Source organism: Scyliorhinus torazame, chromosome 5, assembly GCF_047496885.1.
Source record: "Scyliorhinus torazame isolate Kashiwa2021f chromosome 5, sScyTor2.1, whole genome shotgun sequence".
Classification (NCBI taxonomy): domain Eukaryota; kingdom Metazoa; phylum Chordata; class Chondrichthyes; order Carcharhiniformes; family Scyliorhinidae; genus Scyliorhinus; species Scyliorhinus torazame.
The window spans coordinates 171,127,940-171,144,188 of record NC_092711.1 but is presented as its reverse complement, the minus strand read 5'-3'; the positions used below and the strand labels follow the sequence as shown (position 1 = coordinate 171,144,188).

The window sequence follows — 16,249 nt, the reverse complement described above, 5'->3', positions numbered from 1 at the left end:
GTGTGGGAAGGGATTCACTCATTCAGCCAAGCTGCTCACACACCAGCAAGTTCACCCTGGGGAGAGGCTGTTCCCTTGCTCTGTGTGTGGGGAAAGATTTAATCATTTATCTAACCTGCAGAGACACCAGAGAGTTCACACTGGAGAGAGGTCGTTCACCTGCTCTGAGTGTGGGAAAAGATTCCTTCACTTCTGGAACCTTGCTACACATCAACTTGTTCACAGTGATCAGAAACCTTTTAAATGTTCTGACTGTGAGAAGAGCTATAAAACTACATCTGATCTGCTGAAACACCAACGCACTCACACTGGGGAGAGGCCGTTCATCTGCTGTGTGCGTGGGAAGAGATTCACTTGGTCATCCCACATGCTGAGACACCAGAGACTTCACGAGTGACTGCAGGGGTTGGATTCTGCTGTTATTGCTGCTGTTAATCACATCCAGGACTGAACCATGTTCATTCTGACAGCTGGAGTTTGTTTCTGTTGATAATAATCCCTGATACCAGTTGGAGTTTAATATTTTGATATTTGTCAAATAAATTAATGTTTCAGACGCACACTTTGTTGGGTCCTTAATTTCTCCAGGATAAGAGGCAACTAATTTGTGTCCTGTCGCAGACTGCTCCATTTTTTGGACTTTTCTCCTTTCTAACTCTATATTATTTCAATTCTCATACCTTATTACTTCCTTGGGTTTGAGGGTGAGACCCACACAGACACAAAATACTGTGTTTTCTGTATTGGACAATTACATTAAAATCTGGAACACGTGTAGATATGGATTGGTGTCTCCATATCATGTGTATAAAGTATTGATGTTCTCTAGTTATGCTCTTCTCCACATTCTCTCCATATCCTCTCTCACAAAACCTTCCATTATTTTAAACATTTCTATTAGGTTATCCCCTCCGCCTTCATTTCTAAGGACAGAGGAGACCCAGCCTGTCAATCCTTTCCTGATATTTTATATGTACCTACACATTTCTGGTTTCACAATTATAAATCTTCTTTGCACCCTCTTCAGTGCCTTGGTATCATTTTATAATATCGTGACCAGAACAGCATGCAGTGATCGGTGAGATACTTGATCCAAGAGTCACAGATAACCCCAAAAATGGGACCAAGCTAATGTGCGATTTTACGCTGGTTTATTAAGAAACAACAGTTTAAAAATGATGCATAATGGACACACAAAACATCATACAGCCTGAGAATGATTTCCCAGTCCCAGAGGACAGACGGATGATGCAGAATGAGTACTGGTCTCCATTACTAGTGGCTGCAGTCTCCTCTGGATGGTTCACTGCTGTGAGCCAGTGTGGGTGTTGGGTGAAGCCAGTATGGATCTTTTTAGAAATCTCTTCCTGTTTTAGCCTTTACACAGACAAATGGTTTGCGGATGGATCCTGAGATCCAATCATATCAGGGTTAGAAATGTCAATTTAAGAGCCTGTGTTAGAGACCAGTCCTGGGCAGAAAGAACAGGCCTGCCCTGTGTTTGTCACCCAGCAAACTGCTGTGGAAGATTTCGTCACAGGCGAGAAAGGCAGTGAGCTATTCCTATAATATTCAATAAATGCTTCATATTTTATCATTTATTTCTTACAAATCTTCCTGTCTTTGTATATCAGAGACACAAGTATTTGAAATCAGTTAGGAGGTAACTCCCATATCTCCCGTTCTCAAACACCCTGTTTTGAAAGATAAGAAATGGGATAAAGCCAAAAGGCAAATTGTCACCATGCTGTCAGTGGAATGGGTTAACTTCTCTGTTTGTTTGCAAAGGGATTGGAGCAAACATTTCTAACTGTGCCCAATTGTGCTGACTTTAGGTGACTTTCCTTTTCAGATCAAAGATGAACCAAACACCATTTGAAACTTTGTTTTCCAATTCTTTTGGGAAGGGGGTTTCAGCTTTGCCCAATTGTAACTTTTTTCCCCCATTCTCCTTGAGGCACCTTTCCAAATCACAGGAATAAACCTGAAGAAAAATAAAGCAAGAACATTAGCTTTTATCGGTCAGCTTCAACCTTCTTAAAGAGGGTGGAGCCTCCCACAGTTTGTGAGTTCTGAAATATTACTTCAAGATCCAAGGAATAAGCCCACAAATTGGCCAGGAGAAACAACAAACCTGAGGATTGGGAGCAGGTTAGAATTCAGCAAAGGAGGACCAAGAGATTGATTAGGAAGGGGAAAATAGCGTACGAGAGTAAGCTGGCGTGGAACATAAAAAACTGACTGCAAAAGTTTCTATAGATACGCGAAGAGAAAGAGATTGGTGAAGACAAATGGCTGAGCAACTCAATACATACTTTGCTTCTGTCTTCTCAAAGGACGACACAAATAACATACCAGAAATGTTGGGGAATGCAGGGTTCAGAGAGGGGAGGAACTTAAGGAAATAAGAGTAGAGAAATGGCGTTGGGGAAATTGATGAGATTGAAGGTCGATAAATCTCCGGGGCCTGATAATCTACATACCAGACTACTTAAGGAAGTGACTCAAGAAATAGTGGATGCATTGGTGGTCATCTTCCAAGATTGTACAGATTCTGGAACAGTTCCTACAGATTAGAGGGTGGCTAATGTAACCCCACTCTTTAAAAAGGGTGGTAGAAAGTAAACGGAATTATAGACCAATCAACGTGATGACGGCAGTGGGGAAAATTCTAAAGTCCATGATCAAAGGTTTTAAAGCGAAGTACTTAGAAAACAGTGGCAGAATTGGACAGAATCAACATGGATTTATGAAAGGGAAATCATGCTTGACAAATCTATTGGAATTCTTCAAGGATGTAACTAGTAGTCGATGAGGGGAAGCCAGTGGATGTGGTTTATTTGGACTTTCAGAAGGCTTTCAACAAAGTTCCACATCAGAGATTAGCATGTGAAGTTGAAACGCATGGGTTTGGGGATAGTGTATTGAGATGGATAGAAAATTGGTTGGCAGGCAGGAAATAAAGAGTAGGAATAAACGAGTAGGAATAAACAAGTATTTTTCCGAATGGATTGGTACTAGGACCTCAGCTATTCACAATATATATTCATGATTTAGATGAGGGATGTCTTGTTGCAATTATACAGGGCCTTGGTGAGGCCGCACCTGGGATATTGTCTGCAGCTTTGGTCTCCTTATCTGAGGAAGGATGTTCTTGCTATAGAGGGAGTGCAGCGAAGGTTTACCAGACTGATTCCTGGGATGGTGGGACTGACGTATGAGGAGAGATTCAGCCAGTTAGGATTATGTTCGCTGGAGTTCAGAAGAATGAGAGGGATCTTATGGAAACCTATAAACTTCTGACAGGACTAGACTGGGTAAATGTGGGAAGGATATTCCCGATGGTGGGGGAGTCCAGCACCATGTGTGATAGTCGAAGGATATGGGTAGACCTTTTAGGACAGAGACGAGGAGAAATTTCTTCACCCAGAGGGTGGTCAGCCTGGGGAATTCACTACCACAGAAAGAGTTGAGGACAAAACATTGTCTGCTTTCAAGAAGCAGTTAGATACAGCTCTTCGGGCAAAAGGGATCAAAGGATGTGGAGGGAAAGTGGGGAACAGGTTACTGAGTTGGGTGATCAGCCATGATCATAATGAATGATGGTGCAAGCTCGAAGGGCCGAATGGCCTCCTCCTGCTTCTATTTTATATGTTTCTATGTAAGGCTGAAGTTTGTCTTGAGGGAATCAAACATTTTGGTGCCTTTTCCAATTGTACAATTAAATTGTGATTCACACTGAAAGGTTCACTTTCACTCAGTAATGATAACGTTTCACTTTTCTCAGCATAGACATTTTAGATTAAATACCAATTGTTCACTTCTCTTGTAGCTGGTATGTGGAGAAGATCATGTTCACTGCAGACCTGTCAGCAGAGAAAGCGCACTGTGCTTTGATGCACGAGGGATGTCTGGAGACCCTGTGGGGGACAAGATGGCGGCGCCACTGGTGCGCACATTGCGGGGTCGGGACAAGATGGCGGCGCCCATGGTGCGCACATCGAGGGATCGGGACAAGATGGCGGCACCCACAGGGCGCACATGGACGAAGGGGGACAAGATGGCGGCGCCCATTGGTCGCACATGGACCCGGGAGGAGAAGATTGTGGCTCCCATTGTGCGTCTGGCGTGGGGTAGGGGGCAACAGCGGGCGCGATCGCAACGACTGCGCGGGCCTGGCTCCCAGCCGCTAAGTGGCCCTTTTTACTGCAGGCTTTACAAACTGCAGTGCGGGCCGGGCAGTGTTGGTGGGGGTGCTTCTGCTGACCGCAGAAGTAGCAGCGGGGACCCCTGGGGTGCGCGGATCGGCGTGCGGCGAATTGGGAAGGCAGGGCCCCAGCTGAGGAGGTCATCAGCGGGGTCCAGGAGGGGTAGGAAAGAGTAGAAGGGTGGGCAGCGCGGCGGGAGGGGTACAATTATACGTTACGGGATGCGACCGTCATGGAGAGCGCCAAGGTTTTCGTCTCCGCCAGTTCGAGCGTGGCCCCTTCCAGTAATTGTTCTCGGATGCGGTCCGCGCAATCCCCGTCACGAAGGCATCATGCATGAGGAGATTTGCGTGTTCGGCGGTCGTAACGGCCTGACAGTCACAGTCCCGGACGTGTGGATTTAGGGCCCGCCAGAAGTCTTTGATGGACTCACCATGTAGTTGCGAGCGGGTGGCGAGTACATGCCTGGCGAAGAGCGTGTTCGCCTTCTGCGCGTAGTGTTCCTTAAGGAGTTCCATTGCTTTTGTGTAATTCGTGGCGTCTTGGATCAACGGGAACACGCTGGAGCTCAGTCTGGAGTACAGGACGTTTATCTTCTGAGCCTCCGTTGGCTCGGGGTCCGCAGCCTTGATGTAGGCCTCAAAACATGCTAGCCAGTGAGTAAAGTCTTTTCTGGCATCGGGCGAGTGCGGATCTAGCTGCAGGCGATCGGGCTTAATTCTGATATCCATTCTGTGGAAAATCTGACCGTAATAAATTGATGCATGATCAATTGCACAAAGACTAAAGTTGGGTAGAACTGTGGCTTTATTACAGTCAGATGCGTGGCCTCCTGCTGCAGCTGGCGAAATGGCAGGGCACTGGAGGTCATGCATATTTATACAGTTCTCCGTGGGCGGAGCCAGCCGGCAGGAGCTACCGGCGAACCTGTAGTGCAGGTCCTACCTTACATCTCCTATTACAGTGGTTCACCACATACTTCTGGATATATCAGTCTGCAAGTAGATGGATCTTTTAGACATGACCCTAGTGAAGGACCTCCCAGTGATGCTAAGGAGTGAGATGTCCCTGTAGTTGTTGGAATCTCCTCTGTCACTGCTGATTTTATATGTTGTGATGATTTTACATCACACGTATGGAATGGTTCCTGTCACCCATCAGAGACGTCGGAGGTCATGAAGGTGTGACAGCCGAAGGGACTTTCCGTGTGTGAGCAGATCAGCTGGAATTCCATCCTTGCCGGGTGCCTTTCTGCTTGCTCAGCAATCAATGGCCTCTTCCAGCTCAAGTGGTGAGGGTTCCTTCTCCAACTCAACATGGAAGCTGCAATAGAGGCAATCAGAGTCTGGGAGATGTCCAGCTCACAGCCGTGATCAACCCAGCAGAACATCTGTTTACTTCTGTTGGTAAGAACTTCACCAGCTGCCAATTTCAGTCGCACAACTTTAGTGATGGTCGGACAAAGATCCCTCTTGACCCCATCAGTCGTAGATTTCCATTGTCACAGGCAGCTTGGAATTATTGACAGAGGCTGGTCCAATGTTTATTTGCACAGGATCTCCCTGATATTTACACAACTGTCTTGGCTACGTTCAAGTAATGCAATGTTCTAGCTGTTGGGTTTATGCTGCACATCAGGTCGACTTTGCTTTTTGCTTCAATGACAGATGTCATCTCAGCCGAGTGAGTCTGAACCAGTCTTTGTTGTGGGTTCCACCTTTACCAAATGTTGCTGCTGCTGTGTCAGAAATGATTCAACTCAGCGACTTCCAAACTTCATCAGTATACATGTTGATGTTAAGATTTCTATGTACGTTTTTACAGTACCTGTATAATATTTCACTGTTTGTTTCGCTTCCTTCACAATTTAATATCATAATGGACAGAACACTGAAGAAGTCAGTAAGAATTGTCAGCAAGGATTAATCTGCAGTTTGTAATTGGAGATGTCAATCAGTGGAACCTTTTAGACACTGATTTGCATCAAAGACCAAGTTAGGATTGAAGTACAAGTTCTTAACGTGGGCAGCACGGTAGCATTGTGGATAGCACAATTGCTTCACAGCTCCAGGGTCCCAGGTTCGATTCCGGCTTGGGTCACTGTCTGTGCGGAGTTTGCACATCCTCCCCGTGTGTGCGTGGGTTTCCTCCGGGTGCTCCGGTTTCCTCCCACAGTCCAAAGATGTGCAGGTTAGGTGGATTGGCCATGATAAATTGCCCTTAGTGTCCAAAATTGCCCTTAGTGTTGGGTGGGGTTACTGGGTTATGGGGATGGGGCAGAGGTGTTGACCTTGGGTAGGGTGCTCTTTCCAAGAGCCGGTGTGAACTCGATGGACCGGTTGGCCTCCTTCTGCACTGTAAATTCTATGACAATCTATGATAATTTTACTGTGAATGTGTTCCTGTTGAGAGTTCTTGAATTAAGGAGAAATATCACAGATGGGGCTTTTAAAAAGGGACATTGCAGCCCCAAAAATCAGTGACATTTTCAGAATATTAAACTGCAGCCAGTTATAGAGATTGTTAACATCAGCAGAATCAAACCAGATATTGTCAGACTATCAATCCTGGATGCGATTAGCAGCAGCAAAACAGCAGATTCCAATCCCTGCAGTCATTTGTGAACTCGCTGGTGTCTCAGCAGGTGTTGTGACTGAGTGAATCCCGCTCCACACAAGGAGCAAGAGAACCGTCTCCCCCCCGGTGTGATCCCACTGATGTGTCAGCAATTGGGATGCCCAAGGAAATCCCATCCCACACACGGAGCAGGTGAACGGCTTCTCCCCAGTGTGAGTGTGTTGGTGCTCACTGAGGTCAGTTGACTGACTGAAAGTCTCTCCACAGGTGATGCACCTGAATGGTTCCTCGTTTGTGTGCATTTGGTGGTGTGTCTGGAGGGTGAATACCTGAGTGAATCCCTTCCCACACACAAAGCAAATGAATGGTTTCTGACCCGTGTGAATTCGCTGGTGTTCAGTGAGGATGGATAAAGACTTGAATTTCTCTTCACAGGTTGTGCAGCTGAATGGTTTCTTCTCAGCGTGAACTCGCTGGTGTAAGCGAAGGGCAGATGAATGAGTGAATCTCCTCTCACACACAGAACAGCTGAACGGCCTTTCCCCAGTGTGAACGCGTCGATGGATTTCCAGCCGGGGTGAAGAATTGAATCCTTCACCACAGTCCTCACATTTCCACGGTTTCTCCATGGTGCCAGTTTCCTCATATCTCTCCAGCTTGGACAGTCCGTTGAAGCTTTGTCCACGCACACAGAACACCTGTATGGTTTCTCCCTGCTGCGAATCATGTGATTTTTTTTTTAACAGGCTGTTTCACTGGTTAAAGCTCTTTGTACAGTCAATGTACTGGAACACTCTCATTCCAGTGTGTGTCCTGATGCTTTTCCAGTCACAATGATGTCTGAAATGGTGTCACACAGGCAGAACACACAAACATTTCTCCTTCCAAATTCAATGACTAATGATATTCTGGCCGTGGCGACTCAGTGACTCTGTCAGATCATGCTGTGATGTTCGGTTTGAGCTTCCTGTCTGTAAATCCACCCAATCTAGTGCCCTGGAAAATAAGTTTAAAATAAGTTTAAAAAAGAGAAATCTTGAACATACAATTCTATTTTCTACACAACATATTTTCTTTATTTGTACCTGCAAAACAGTAAATCCTACTCCCATACACTCTCTTGCAGAGATCAGGGGCGAAATTCTCCGTTATCGGCGGAAACTCCGCCGATCGGCGCAAAAAACGGCGCAAATCCCACTTGCGTCACGTCATAAAAATGGGCCGATAGTCTGCGGCCCGAAATGGGCTAGCAGCGACGTAACGGGATCCGCGCTTGCGCAGTGGTTCACGCCGTGCAGCGTCATACGCGCTGCACGGCGTGACGGCTCATAAGGCCGCGCAGCTCCCCCCCACCCGACCGGAACAGCCGACCGCAACACCCGACTTGATGGCTGGCCGTCGCTCAGCCCCGAGGTTCGAGTCACGCGATGTGGAGGCGCTCCTGGATGCGGTGGAGCAGAGGAGGGACGCCCTGTATCCCGGGCACGGCCGCAGAGTTGCCCCACGCCACAGCCGGCGTCTGTGGAGGGAGGTGGCAGAGGCCGTCACCGCTGTGGCCCTAACACCACGGACAGGCACCCAGTGCCACAAGAAGGTGAACGACCTCGTCAGAGCAGGCAGGGTGAGCGTCCCCCATATCCCCCCTCCCCCATATCCCCACCTCCCCCATATCCCCCCCTCCCCCATATCCCCCCTCCCCCATATCCCCCCCTCCCCCATATCCCCCCTCCCCCATATCCCCCCTCCCCCATATCCCCCATATTCCCCCCTCCCCCATATCCCCCATATCCCCCCTCCCCCATATCCCCCCCTCCCCCATATCCCCCATATCCCCCCTCCCCCATATCCCCCCTCCCCCATATCCCCCATATCCCCCCTCCCCCATATCCCCCATATTCCCCCCTCCCCCATATCCCCCCTCCCCCATATCCCCCCTCCCCCATATCCCCCCTCCCCCATATCCCCCCTCCCCCATATCCCCCCCTCCCCCATATCCCCCCTCCCCCATATCCCCCATATTCCCCCCTCCCCCATATCCCCCCTCCCCATATCCCCCATATCCCCCCTCCCCCATATCCCCCATATTCCCCCCTCCCCCATATCCCCCCTCCCCATATCCCCCATATCCCCCATATCCCCCCCTCCCCCATATCCCCCCCTCCCCCATATCCCCCCCTCCCCCATATCCCCCATATCCCCCTCCCCCATATCCCCCCTCCCCCATATCCCCCCTCCCCCATATCCCCCCTCCCCCATATCCCCCCTCCCCCATATTCCCCATATCCCCCCCCATATCCCCCCTCCCCCATATCCCCCCTCCCCCATATCCCCCCTCCCCCATATTCCCCATATCCCCCCCTCCCCCATCCACCATATCCCCCATATTCCCCCCTCCCCATATCCCCCATATCCCCAAGTGAATCCAGCCCTAACCTTAACCTCTGCAATGCACGCGCAACCGATGGCGTGCATTCATATACCTGCCTAACACTGTTGCCTTTTACCCCTGCCATCACCCCCCCCCCCCAGGAGAAGCGCGCACACAACAATAGGGAGCATGTGAGGACTGGAGGAGGGCCCGCTGATGAGAGGCCACTGACCGTACACGAGGAAAGGGCCCTGGAACTGGCTGGCGGACCTGAGGACCGGGAGGTTGCTGATGCAGAGGTCGGGGCCCCACGAGCAAGTGAGCCACCAACAGCCCGTCCCCATATCCCCCCTCCCCTATATCCCCCTCTCCCGTATCACCTGATCACTGCCTGATGTCTAACCATGCATGCTTCATTGTGTATCGCAGGACCAAACGTCCAGGCACCCATCCCCGCAGATGCAGACCGCCCGCAGGATGCCCCTCGGAGACCACGGGAGACGGAGAGACCCGCACCCTCCAGCATGCGACGCCCGCAGGATGCCCCTCCGAGACCACGGGAGACGGAGAGACCCGCACCCTCCAGCATGCGACGCCCGCAGGATGCCCCTCGGAGACCACGGGAGACGGAGAGACCCGGACCCTCCAGCATGCGACGCCCGCAGGATGCCCCTCGGAGACCACAGGAGACGGAGAGACCCGCACCCTCCAGCATGCGACGCCCGCAGGATGCCCCTCGGAGACCACGGGAGACGGAGAGACCCGAACCCTCCAGCATGCGGCGCCCGCAGGATGCCCCTCGGAGACCACGGGAGACGGAGAGACCTGGAGCAACAGGGAGACGACACCCCCGTCACGTGCGGGAGCGACCACCCAGCGATGAGGGGGGCAGCCACAGGCCCCCGTCACATACGAGCCAGGACACCACTACCCAGGACACCACTATCCAGGACACCCCTACCCGGGACACCACTACCCAGGACACCCCTACCCGGGACAGCACTACCCGGGACAGCACTACCCGGGACAGCACTACCCAGGACACCCCTACCCGGGAAGACGAAATACCGGACAGTGACTCAGAGTGGATGGGTGGAGACGAACCCCCACCCCAAAGTGCCATGGACTCAGAGTGGGACGAAGAGCACGACACAACGCCACTGCTGTCACCAACACCCTCCACCATCGCAGAAACACTCACCACGGTTGGGCACTTTAGTGATGAGGCGTCTGGTACACTCACTGGTGCGCACAACACAGCCGTCCCGGTACAGCAGGTGGAGGTAGGAGCAGCAGAGGGACCGGGCGGTCGGAGGGCAGCCCAGGCCAAGCGAACATCTGCCGCCCAGATGGATCCCGGGTTCCTGCAGTTACCACACCCACACATAGATCCGATGCAACCACCGACACGGAGACGAGCGAATAGGGTGACGGGTGGCTTGCGGCGGCTGCGGTCGCAGGTGGAGGAGTCCACCCGCGTCCAGGAGCTGGGAGTGGTCCCGGTCATGCGTGCCACCCAGGCTGACACCGCACGGGTGGCGTCCGCGGTGGAGGCAATGGGTGTGACGGTGTCAGACATGGGGAACGGTTTGCGAGGCCTGGGGCCTTCCGTGCAGGTGGCGTCTGTGGCCCAGGAAATGGCTGCCCTCTCACAGGAGGCCATGAGCCAGTGCCAGCGCCAGATGGCAGAGGCGCTCAACGCCATAGCCCAGTCTCAGCAGGCCATGGCCCAGTCTCAGCAGGCCATAGCCCAGTCTCTGCAGGCCATGGCCCAGTCTCTGCAGGCCATGGCCCAGTCTCAGCAGGCCATCGCTGAGGGCATCGGCGCCAGTGGCCATGTGCGAGCTGGCGTCGCACTGTCGCAGACAGGGTTCGACAACCCCGTGGGCTCCATGGCTGCAAACCTGCAGACCCCTGTCGATACCAGCACGGGCCTCCAGGACTGGCAGCGCCAGATGTCGGGGGCGCGTCGGATGGCCAGTCCGTTCGCATCCCCCACCCATGTAGAGGCCTGGGGGCCATCGGGCACCCCGAGGGAGGAGGAGGTGGTGTGGTCCGTCCCGGCTCCCTCTGTAGGGGAGGTCCCGGTACACCGCGACACCTCGGACTCCCCCCCTTCCGTCCCAGGTGCATCGGGTGGGCAACGGGCAGGACAGGCTGGCAGCTCGCCATCCCAGTCGCCCGGGCCGCAGCCTGGCCCATCTAGGCCAGGACGCCCCAGGAAACGGCCGCCAAAGGGATCCAGTGTCAGAGGGCAGGAATCACAGGAGTCCACCTCCAGTTCTGCTGTACCGTCTGGGGAACCACGTAGACGTAGTCAAAGGGCCCGTAAGGCCAAACAATTAGACACTGAGTAAGTTGGCACGGGTGCAGGGCACAGATGAGTTTTAGGCGCTAGGGCACGTGCATGAACTCCTTTGGTTATTAAAGTCAATGTTACACCTACCGAAGCTGCCTTTGTGCTCTGTCCAAAGTGTGCGGGGGTGTCATGTACGTTGAGCGCAAGTGTGTGTGTGAGGGGTGGTCTTACCTCAGCCCCAGGTGAGTCTGCCCCCTTCCCCCTGGGCCGCCATCAACATCCCCCGGGCAGAGGATGGGACCGTGCGCTGCAGTGTCACAGCCGCATGCAGGGATGGTCCGGGTGGATGGTGGTACTGTGGCCATGGGTCAGACATAGTCCAACGATGTAGAGCCAGGAGCTCATCGGAGGCGGGTTGTCATCATTCTCCATGGCCTGCGATAGACACGCGTCCACCCGCAACTGGGTGAGCCCGGCCCGTTGTGCCGCCGGTGGATCGGCAATTGGGAGTGGGGGGGTGGTGTGCATGCGGGTGGGGTGTGTGGGGTTGGGGAGGGGGGTGATGGTGCTGGGTGGATGGATGGGTGGGGGGTGTGGGTGGTCGGCTGTTGTCATGGTGTGCGGTCTGTGGCCATACTACCCGATTCCCACGCCCATCTAGTCAGTGAAGCGGGCGTCTATCAGTCTGTCCCGTGCCCGCTGGGCCAGCCGGTAACGGTGGACAGCCACCCGTCTGTGTCTACCCCGTCTGCCCTGACCATTGCCCCCATCCCCCTCATCTGGGGAGGACTGGGCCTCTTCCTGCTGCTCCTCCACTCCGCCCTCCTCTGCCTGCGGCACATCGCCCCTCTGCTGGGCTATGTTGTGCAGGACGCAGCACACCACAATGATGCGGCCGACCCTATCTGACCGATACTGGAGGGCGCCCCCAGAGAGGTCCAGGCACCTGAAACGCATCTTCAGCACGCCAAAGCACCTCTCGATCACTCCCCTTGTCGCTACATGGGCATCATTGTAGCGGTTCTCCGCCTCATTGCGTGGCCTCCGTATAGGCGTCATCAGCCACGATCGCAATGGGTAGCCCCTGTCGCCCAGCAACCAGCCCCTCAGCCGGGGATGGCGTCCCTCGTACATGCCAGGGATGGATGACCGCGACAACACGAATGAGTCGTGTACACTGCCTGGGTAACGGGCGCAGACGTGCAGGATCATCATGCGGTGGTCGCAGACCACCTGTACGTTCATCGAATAGGTCCCCTTCCTATTAGTGAACACGGCCCTGTTATCTGCAGGTGGCCGCACGGCGACGTGCATCCCATCGATCGCGCCCTGGACCATGGGGAACCCGGCAATGGCAGAGAAGCCCACGGCCCGGGCATCTTGGCTGGCCCGGTCCACGGGGAAGCGGATGTAGCGGTGCGCCATGGCATAAAGGGCATCTGTCACTGCCCAGATGCACCGATGTCTGCGATATGCCGGACAGGTCCCCACTCGGTGCCTGGAATGACCCCGTTGCATAAAAGTTCAGGGCCACCGTAACCTTGACGGACACGGGGAGAGGGTGTCCCCCGCCAGTGCCACGCGGTGACAGGTGTGCCAGCAGGTGGCAGATGTGTGCCACGGTTTCCCGGCTCATCCGGAGTCTCCTCCTGCATTCCCGGTCCGTGAGGTCCTGGTATGACTGCCGGGGCCGGTACACACGGGGCGCCCTCGGGTGCCTCCGTTGCCGTGGGGCCGCGACGTCCTCCTCCCCCTCCTCGTCCTGTCGGTCAGGTGTCCCTCCAGCCTGGGCGGCTGCCGCCTGCCCCTCTGCGGCAGCCTGCGCCGCCTCTCTGGCACGCTCCTCCTCCTCCTCCTCCTCATCCAGGGCAACATAGACATGAGCGGCTGCCACCACGGCGGCCAACATCGCTGGATGATCTGAAAACATGACGACCTGGTGGGGGGGAGGGGAACGACGACATGTCATCATTGCCCATATCCCCTCCTCCCCCCAGCCAGGTGGCATGGACCGCATGGGTCCAACTGTTGGAGGCTGGCACCTGGCCAGGTGGACCAACTCATTTGCCCTCCCATCACCCACCCCGGCACGGACCCCCCCCCCCCAACCTCCACCCCGGCACGGACCCCCTCCCCAACCTCCACCCCGGCACGGACCCCCTCCCCAACCTCCACCCCGGCACGGAACCCCTCCCCAACCCCCAACCTCCACCCCGGCACCGACCCCCCCCCCCAACCTCCACCCCGGCACGGACCCCCTCCCCAACCTCCACCCCGGCACGGACCCCCTCCCCAACCTCCACCCCGGCACGGACCCCCCCCCCCCCAACCTCCACCCCGGCACGGACCCCCTCCCCAACCCCCAACCTCCACCCCAGCACGGACCCCCCCCCAACCTCCACCCCGGCACGGAACCCCTCCCCAACCCCCAACCTCCACCCAGCACGGACCCCCCCCCCAACCTCCACCCCGGCACGGACCCCCTCCCCAACCTCCACCCCGGCACGGACCCCCTCCCCAACCTCCACCCCGGCACGGACCCCCCCCCAACCTCCACCCCGGCACGGACCCCCTCCACAACCCCCAACCTCCACCCCGGCACGGACCCCCTCCCCAACCTCCACCCCGGCACGGACCCCCTCCCCAACCTCCACCCCGGCACGGACCCCCCCCCCAACCTCCACCCCGGCACGGACCCCCTCCCCAACCCCCACCCCGGCACGGACCCCCTCCCCAACCCCCAACCTCCACCCCAGCACGGACCCCCCCCCAACCTCCACCCCGGCACGGAACCCCTCCCCAACCCCCAACCTCCACCCCGGCACGGACCCGCCCCCCCCAACCTCCACCCCGGCACGGACCCCCTCCCCAACCCCCAACCTCCACCCCGGCACGGACCCCCTCCCCAACCCCCAACCTCCACCCCGGCACGGACCCCCTCCCCAACCCCCAACCTCCACCCCAGCACGGACCCCCCCCCAACCTCCACCCCGGCACGGAACCCCTCCCCAACCCCCAACCTCCACCCCGGCACGGACCCCCCCCCCAACCTCCACCCCGGCACGGACCCCCTCCACAACCCCCAACCTCCACCCCGGCACGGACCCCCTCCCCAACCTCCACCCCGGCACGGACCCCCTCCCCAACCTCCACCCCGGCACGGACCCCCCCCCAACCTCCACCCCGGCACGGACCCCCTCCCCAACCCCCAACCTCCACCCCGGCACGGACCCCCTCCCCAACCCCCAACCTCCACCCCGGCACGGACCCCCTCCCCAACCCCCAACCTCCACCCCGGCACGGACCCCCTCCACAACCCCCAACCTCCACCCCGGCACGGACCCCCTCCCCAACCTCCACCCCGGCACGGACCCCCTCCCCAACCTCCACCCCGGCACGGACCCCCCCCCAACCTCCACCCCGGCACGGACCCCCTCCCCAACCCCCAACCTCCACCCCGGCACGGACCCCCTCCCCAACCTCCACCCCGGCACGGACCCCCTCCCCAACCCCCAACCTCCACCCCGGCACGGACCCCCTCCCCAACCCCCAACCTCCACCACAGCACGGACCCCCCCCCAACCTCCACCCCGGCACGGAACCCCTCCCCAACCCCCAACCTCCACCCCGGCACCGACCCCCCCCCCCAACCTCCACCCCGGCACGGACCCCCTCCACAACCCCCAACCTCCACCCCCTCCTCGTCCTGTCGGTCAGGTGTCCCTCCAGCCTGGGCGGCTGCCGCCTGCCCCTCTGCGGCAGCCTGCGCCGCCTCTCTGGCACGCTCCTCCTCCTCCTCCTCCTCATCCAGGGCAACATAGACATGAGCGGCTGCCACCACGGCGGCCAACATCGCTGGATGATCTGAAAACATGACGACCTGGTGGGGGGGAGGGGAACGACGACATGTCATCATTGCCCATATCCCCTCCTCCCCCCAGCCAGGTGGCATGGACCGCATGGGTCCAACTGTTGGAGGCTGGCACCTGGCCAGGTGGACCAACTCATTTGCCCTCCCATCACCCACCCCGGCACGGACCCCCTCCCCAACCTCCACCCCGGCACGGACCCCCTCCCCAACCCCCAACCTCCACCCCAGCACGGACCCCCCCCCAACCTCCACCCCGGCACGGAACCCCTCCCCAACCCCCAACCTCCACCCCGGCACGGACCCCCCCCAACCTCCACCCCGGCACGGACCCCCTCCCCAACCTCCACCCCGGCACGGACCCCCTCCCCAACCTCCACCCCGGCACGGACCCCCCCCCCCCCAACCTCCACCCCGGCACGGACCCCCTCCCCAACCCCCAACCTCCACCCCAGCACGGACCCCCCCCCAACCTCCACCCCGGCACGGAACCCCTCCCCAACCCCCAACCTCCACCCAGCACGGACCCCCCCCCCAACCTCCACCCCGGCACGGACCCCCTCCCCAACCTCCACCCCGGCACGGACCCCCTCCCCAACCTCCACCCCGGCACGGACCCCCCCCCAACCTCCACCCCGGCACGGACCCCCTCCACAACCCCCAACCTCCACCCCGGCACGGACCCCCTCCCCAACCTCCACCCCGGCACGGACCCCCTCCCCAACCTCCACCCCGGCACGGACCCCCCCCCCAACCTCCACCCCGGCACGGACCCCCTCCCCAACCCCCACCCCGGCACGGACCCCCTCCCCAACCCCCAACCTCCACCCCAGCACGGACCCCCCCCCAACCTCCACCCCGGCACGGAACCCCTCCCCAACCCCCAACCTCCACCCCGGCACGGACCCGCCCCCCCCAACCTCCACCCC

General features: G+C 57.2%; 1 long non-coding RNA gene across 1 annotated transcript; it reads right to left on the bottom strand.

The window, feature by feature from the left end:
- Positions 1 to 1,134: 1,134 nt before the first annotated feature.
- On the bottom strand, positions 1,135 to 7,916 carry LOC140420651 (uncharacterized). The gene is made up of 2 exons (XR_011946498.1): positions 7,871 to 7,916; positions 1,135 to 7,781 (listed from the first exon to the last, which is right to left on the bottom strand). It is a non-coding gene; the product is annotated as an uncharacterized lncRNA (long non-coding RNA).
- Positions 7,917 to 16,249: the final 8,333 nt, after the last annotated feature.